This window comes from Solanum verrucosum, unplaced genomic scaffold, assembly GCF_900185275.1.
Source record: "Solanum verrucosum unplaced genomic scaffold, falcon-dt-bn FXZP01000153.1, whole genome shotgun sequence".
In the NCBI taxonomy this organism is placed as follows: Eukaryota; Viridiplantae; Streptophyta; class Magnoliopsida; order Solanales; family Solanaceae; genus Solanum; species Solanum verrucosum.
The window spans coordinates 379,426-387,039 of NW_026020426.1; the positions used below are offsets into that span (position 1 = coordinate 379,426).

The 7,614-nt window shown below is 34.7% G+C and overlaps 1 pseudogene; it reads left to right on the forward strand.

The window, feature by feature from the left end:
• The first annotated feature begins 6,045 nt into the window (after window positions 1–6,045).
• On the forward strand, window positions 6,046–7,282 carry LOC125807244 (uncharacterized; annotated as a pseudogene).
• The last annotated feature ends 332 nt before the right edge of the window (window positions 7,283–7,614 follow it).

Consider the following 7,614-nt stretch of genomic DNA (forward strand, 5'->3'; position numbering starts at 1 on the left):
ACCGTTAGTAGAAGGACTGAAATCACTTACTTTGATTAATTAAAGGTTAAGTATGATTAGTGAGCTATCATAGGGACCAAAACCAAAATAAAACGATAACACATGGACGAAAACAATTATTTTCTCTTTTAAAATATGCCTTCCTATCATGTGTTCATTCATATATTTTATTTCTTAAAATGCATACGAAATCTATTTCTTATATACAATAGATTTTGTATGCATGTGCATGAAAACTTTATAGTCTCTTTTCCCTATATTATATCTATGATAAATTTATTTCTAATTCCATGGATATCTAATCACTGTGCATGTGTGGACATATTGACGAGTAAATCTTCATAATAGAGGGAAGTAATGAAGATAATAAGTGAAATCAACTTCGTGGTGTAATTGACATCTATATTATACTCCATTATATCAAGGACATAATTTAAATCATGATTTAATTTATAAGTAGTGCTCTTTGTTTCCTAGAAAATATCAAACTTCATTAAAGAAGAGCACGAATATTGAAATAAAAATTAACATCCATCTTGAGCATTGAACATTTCAACTATTTTGACTAATGAAAAAAATCTCAAAAATTCAGTTAATATGAAATAGAGGGAGTAATATTTTATAATAATACTTGATTATTTCATACAAGATCATTAATTTTTGAGGAGCCAATATATTTAATTTTAGGAAAAAATATTACTATCGGGTAGTAGATAAAGTTGACAAAGAAAAACTTTTGGAGGGATTAATTCTAACTTTTGTAATAATTAATTAATCATTGGTACCAAAACCCTTTTTGATAATTTTAATAGTTGGATATTTGGGAAGGATTAATTTAGGGGTTTGTGTTCGGTGTTCGGTTCGAGATTCTCAAATTTCAGTTTGGTAATTGGTAATTAAAGGTACATATCATATACTAAATTTTTAAAGTTTCATTCGGTTATTTAGTAATCGATAAATTAAACTTTAATTTGGTACGATATTCAATAATACCGTATTGAAGTTGCAGTTGATTGTTGTAACACCTCACTATTTGAAGAGCTAGAAAGAGCTAGATTTAGAAAGAGTTGTTTTTTGAAAGAAGGAAAAATCTGAAAAATTAGTTAAGTTATATAAGTATGAGTTTTTGGTCAACTTCAAATGACCATATATCTTAGCTCGGGATGATGTTAAGTGTGAAGTGTATACCGATCATCGTAGTTTGCAACATGTGTTCACTCAAATGGATCTGAACTTGAGACAACGAAGGTGGATGGAGTTACTAAAAGATTATGATGTGACCAATCAATACCATCTGGGCAAGGCTAATGTGGTGGCAGAAGCTTTGAGTCAAAAAGCGGTGAGTATGGATAGTTAAGCTTGCTTAAGTGTAACCAAACGACCTTTGGCTAAAGAAATTCAGACCTTGGAGTCTAAATTTATGCAATTGGGCATCTCAGAAAGAGGTGGGGTGTTAGCTAGTATTGAAGTAAAAGCCAGTTTCATTGAGGAGATCAAGGCCAAACAAGTTGAAGATGAAAATTTGGAGGAGCTTAAAAAGAAGACTGCGATTGGTAAGGCACAAGAGACAACTCTTGATGCGGATGGTGTGCTCAATTTCAAGGGAAGAATTTGTCCCTAGAGTAGATGACTTGGTTGAGAAACTGTTGGTGGAGTCTCATGGTTCGCGATATTCTATTCATCCAAGTGTGACCAAGATGTATAGAGATCTGAAGAGAGTTTATTTGTGGCCAGACATGAAGAAAGACATAGCGGAGTTTGTGGCGAAGTATCAAACTTGTTAACAAGTGAAGTATGAACATCAAAGGCCTGCGGGTTTGCTTCAAAGAATGCCAATTCCGGAATGGAAGTTGGAAAGAATAGCTATGGATTTTGTGGTTGATCTTCATAAGACTTTTGGGAAGTTTGATTCTATTTGGGTAGTGGTTGATAGATTGACTAAGTAAGCCCATTTTATTCCGGTAAGAATAGATTATAATGCTGAATAATTAGGTAAAGTATATGTGTAAGAGATAGTAAGGTTGCATGGGGTGCCCCTTCCTATCATCTCGAACCGTGGTACCCAATTCACATCCAAGTTTTGGAGAAAATTGCATGATGAATTGTGCACACAACTCACTTTTAGTACAACCTTTCATCCATAGACGGACGGGCAATCGAAGAGGACTATTCAAGTATTAGAAGACATGTTGAGGGCATGTGTGATTGATTTTGGAGGGCATTGGGATAAGTTCTTACCTTTGTGTAAATTTTCTTATAATAATAGTTATCACTCCAGCATTGACATGGCACCATTTGGGGCATTATATGGGAGGGGATGTAGATCACCCATATGATGGTTTGAGGCGGCCGATGTGAAACCATTGGGGGTTGATTTAGTGAAGGATGCTCATGATAAGGTGAAGAGTATTCAATCTAAGCTTCTAGTAGCCCAGAGTAGACAAAAGAAGTATGGATCATAAGGTAAGAGACATGGCGTTTCAATCCGGTGAAAATGTTCTTCTTAAGGTATCACCCATGAAAGGGGTGATGAGATTTGGTAAGAAGGGTAAGATAAGTCCTAGATACATTGGTCCATCTGAGATTCTTGAATGTGTAGGACCGATAGTGTATAGATTGTCTTTACCTCCTAATCTATTGAGTGTTCATCCGGTATTTCATGTATCAATGTTGAAGAGGTATCATGGTGACATATACTATATCATTTAGTGGGACTCTATTGTGTTAGACAAGGATCTCCAATATGAGGAGGAACCGATTGCAATTCGTGATCGTGATGTGCGTAAGCTGAGGACCAAGGAGATTAAGTCCGTGAAAGTTCAATGAAAGCATCGTCCAGTTAAGGAAGCTACTTGCGAAACCGAGAAAGATATGTGAGGCAAGTATCCCCAATTATTCGTTGAATCAGGTACTACTTCATTCCTTCCTTAGCCTATTTTTCCTAAGTTTGTCACTCAGGGATGAGTGATGGGTAAATTGGTATCTATTGTAACGATCAGGTTCCGTCGTTATAGAAAAACCAACTGGGGAAAAATTTGGGCCAGAAAACTTTTTTGTAGTGTCTTGAAATTTCCCAACCTATTCCAAATTTAGACGAAATCGGAGTCTTTAAGGTGTAGAGAAATATGGTAGCAATCGAGTGAGTCGATTTTGATTTTGATTACATGAGTAGTTAGATAACTCGTTAAAAAACCCGTACGACTTTACAAAATTGAATTCGGGCGAGTAGAACTCCCGAAATCGATGTTAGCGTGAAGGGTATTTTTTTAGCGTCATGGGTTGGAGGTGCGTTGTTAAATGGGAATTTGGAATTCTTTAAATAGCTCACTAGTTCATGAAAGTCACTTTGGCACTGGGTTTTGCCGCTCTGGCAGGGCTGCTGTGGCGGGGTGGGTGCCGTTATGGCGGGCTCGACGCGAATTAAAGTCATTAATAAATCCCTAAACGATCTCATTATGCATTTTTCGACCTTCAGAGCTAAGGAATGAACCCAGGTGAGTCCTACTCATTTCTCACCATTCTTGAGGCTAAAGGTAAGCTTTTCACTCCCCAAATCCCTTTTTCGATTCGTAGAACGTAATAGAATGGGTAAATATTGATGGGGGAGGGTTTTGTTATAGATTCTATGGTGGAAACAACCCTAAATTGGATAATTGAGATTATGAGTTTGATCTAGGGTTCATAGAATTGTTAGTAATTCGGGTAATTAGTGATTGTTTATTGATTCCTGTATTATATTGATTGTTTGTAGACCAAGAACAAGCGGAACGACTCCGAAAAGGGAAGGATCAAGTTTCTTAGGGTTTCAAGCTTGTTTCGAAGTAGGTGATAGTTGTGATTCTATGTTTGTGTGATATATGTTTATTCTTGCTTCATTATGATACTTGTATATGTATGAATGTTGCAATGTTGATCACACTTGTTGTAAATGAGATAGATGAATTATCATTGCCATGAAATCATGATTTAAATATATGATCTTGAGGATATACTTGTGTTTGTGATTATTGTGTGTGAATGGGATCGGTTGCCACGTTCCGGCATAACTAACTTAGATCGGTTGCCACGTTCCGGCATAAATATGGGATCGGTTGCCACGTTTTGGCATAAATATGAGATCGGTTGCCACGTTCTTGCATGCTAACTCTTTGGGTTTGGGTTCCATAAGAGGACCAATGATGTGATATAAAACTTGAAACTGATAGTTGTTCATAATGTTGATAATTTTGTATATGTTGATATATATGCATGTGATTATATTATTGTCTTGACTTGTTTATGTTGCACTAGTGGGATCGCCGCGTGATCCTACCAGTACACTGTGGTTGTGTACTGATACTGCACTTGCTCTTATTTTTGTTGAGTACAGGGCATCTTCAAGCGGTTACTGACAGACCTCGATTAGGAGATCAGTGATCGTTCGAATTCAAGGGTGAGCCAATTCTTCCGGGCTGCCATGGCATTCTCTTTCGTCTCTGTCCGCTATTTCCGAACTTAGACAATTGTTTTAGTTAGATTATTAGTTCATTAGTTTGGGATTGTATCCCTTCTTGTTTAAACTTGGTTCATTGTTAGATGTTTTGGATTGACTTTCAAGTTCTAGGTTATTCTTCTGCAATGATAGTTTATTATTGTTAGACTATTGTTAGAGTTTATGGGAACTCTATTTTTCTTCCTTAGTATTTGACTTAAATGCCTTAGTTATTGCTTCAGTTGTTTGGTTTTGGTTGTAGTAGTGGTTCTCCCACCGGACTGTTAGTGTGGATGCCAATCACGATGACATGGGCCGTGACAATACCAAATAGTACTAGTGTCTCATACCAAACTCAATTTCGAATACCATAATTCTAAAAGTTTACTCCTGAATATCATACCAAATACCGAATCGTCGAATACCAAATCACCAAAAGTATTGGTTCGGTAATTCGATTTTCAATATTTTATGTCCAGTCCTAAGAATCACTGTTAAGCCATATGACGTGATATTATTGAGTTTTTAAAAGGTGTAAATGAGAAATAAAGTTCTTTTTATAAAAAAAAAGATATCAATTAAAGAAGACATGCAATTTAAAAGGTGTTAATGAGAAATGAAGTTCTTTTTTAGGAAAAAACATCAATTAGATAAAATATGCAATTTAAAGAAAAGGTGTTGATGAGAAATGAAGTTCTTTTTAGAAAAAAAAAGCATCAATTAGAGAAAACATGTAGTTTAAAAGGTGTTAATGAAAAATGAAGTTATTTTTCGGCAAAAAACATCAATTAGAGAAAACATGTTGTTTAAAAGGTATGAATGAAAAAATGAAGTTCTTTTTAGGATAAAACATCAATTAGAGAAAACATGTCGTTTAAATGGTGTTAATGGGAAATGAAGTTCTTTTTAGGAAAAAAACATCAATTAGAGAAAACATGTAATTTAAAGGTGTTAAATGAAATATAAAGTTTTTTTTTAGGAAAAAACATCAATTAGAGAAAACATGCCGTTTTAAAGGTGTTAATGAAAAATGAAGTTCCATTTAGGAAAAAACATCAATTAGAGAAAACATGCAATTTAAAAGTTGTTAATGAAAAATGAAGTTCTTTTTTAGGAAAAAACATCAAGTAGAATAAAACATGCCATTTAAAAGGTGTTAATGAGAAATGAAGTTCTTTTTAGGAAAAAAACATCAATTAGAGAAAACATGTAATTTAAAAGGTGTTAATGAAAAATGAAGTTTTTTTTTAGAAAAAAACATCACTTAGAATAAAACATGCCGTTTAAAAGGTGTTAATGAGAAATGAAGTTCTTTTCAGGAAAAATCATCAATTAGAAAAAACATGTAATTTAAAAGGTGTTAATGAAAAATGAAGTTCTTTTTTAGGAAAAAACATCAATTAGAGAAAACATGTTGTTAAAAGGTATTATGAAATATGAAGTTCTTTTTAGGAAAAAAACATTAATTAGATCACACTTGTTTGCTATAAATAGTGGTTTCCCTCAGTTTTCATATATTTGCTGATATTCTACTCTTCTTCTTCTTGCAATTTAATAATTCTCGTGTGATTTCGATGGAAAGAGAAGAAGCAATGTGTGAAGCAGATAGATTGAAAAAGCAAGCTGAGGACTTTGAGGAGATGATCTCAGAGGTTCCTTTTCGGAACCGTGCTGGGGAATCAAAAATTTCAATATTCAATAGAAGTCCAAAGGTGGAGATTTCACAAGAACAGCCCCCTGACTTTAGCGGAGTTTTGTTGGTAAGTGTTATTCTTTATTGTTAGCCCGCATTATTAAATCTTAAATTTCTGGTTATGTGCATTGACTGTTTTAAACTTTGAACTTACAAGATTTTCTCTAGTGGAAAGTATATCTGTTTACACTTGTTTCCTGGACTTTATCAATGGCAACAACATTCATTATTATACACCTGAGTGAATGTTGAGCAGTATCAGAAAAGTGTACTCCAAAATATGTTTCCTTAATCAAAACAATTGTAGATTCATTTAATGCTTTCAAATCCATAAACCATTTGTGAGGTGTTTAAATTTCTGAGAAGTGCTTATTTTGGCATTGATACAGGCTAAGCCTGACAGTATTTTCTTTGGAGCGAAACGGAAAGCTATAACTCTAATTGAAGAGGTTGCTGATAAGCCTTCATTAAGCAGTGCTCCAGTGAAAAATGTTACGGAGTGGAATTGTGAACTTTGTCAGGTATGTACTACAAGTCAAGATGGCCTGAATGACCACTTGCAAGGAAGAAAACACAAACGCAGGTGGCTGCTTTAAGAGAACACAAGGACGACAAAAACTGTAGTATTGGTCTTTTACCAAAGAAACCAAAACTTATGCAGCCTATGGAACGCCCTTCTGATGATCTGCTATTCGGGGAGAAATTAGAGGAAGGATCATCAACTACAAACAATAACGATCCACCATCATTGTTGATAGATGACAGTGCAAATGACTTGAGAAAGAATGCAGCTCATGAAAAGCAAGACAATAGGGAGTTCACATTTTGGTGTGACACATGCCAAATCGGTACCTTCTCTGAAATAGTGATGGAGTCCCATAAGATTGGAAAAAAACACAAACGCAAAAAAAAAAAACTGCAGCATTGCTCTTTCACCAATGAAACCACAATTCATCCAGCTTGTGGAACATCCTTGCGATGATCTGATATAAAGGAAGAAATTAGAGGAAGGATTATCACGTACAAATGATAATGATCACCATGGTTTTATTGCCAAGGACAAGAAAAGATTATTATTTATTGTGTCAAAGATGCAAAGGACTGATTGTGTTGAGTAAAGTTGTGTCAACTAACTAGGAGCTTATTTTTGTTGTCAAGTAAATCTGGTCTTACCAGTATTGCCTTTGGATAATCATCAATGTAGTTTGATTTGTCTCTATATCTATTTTGTTGGTCCAGTCTCCCAACTAGTACCTCATTTTTGTTGTTTAAGGAAATCGGACTTATCAATATTATCTTTTGATACATGTGGTGTGATTTTTGTTGTGTTTTAAAAAGTTGTGAATGAAGAATGAAGAGTTATGACTTTTCTGAAGAGGTGCGACTGATCTGAAGAGTTGTGACTTTTTTGAAGAGGAGTGACTTTTATGAAAAGTTGTGACTTTTCCGT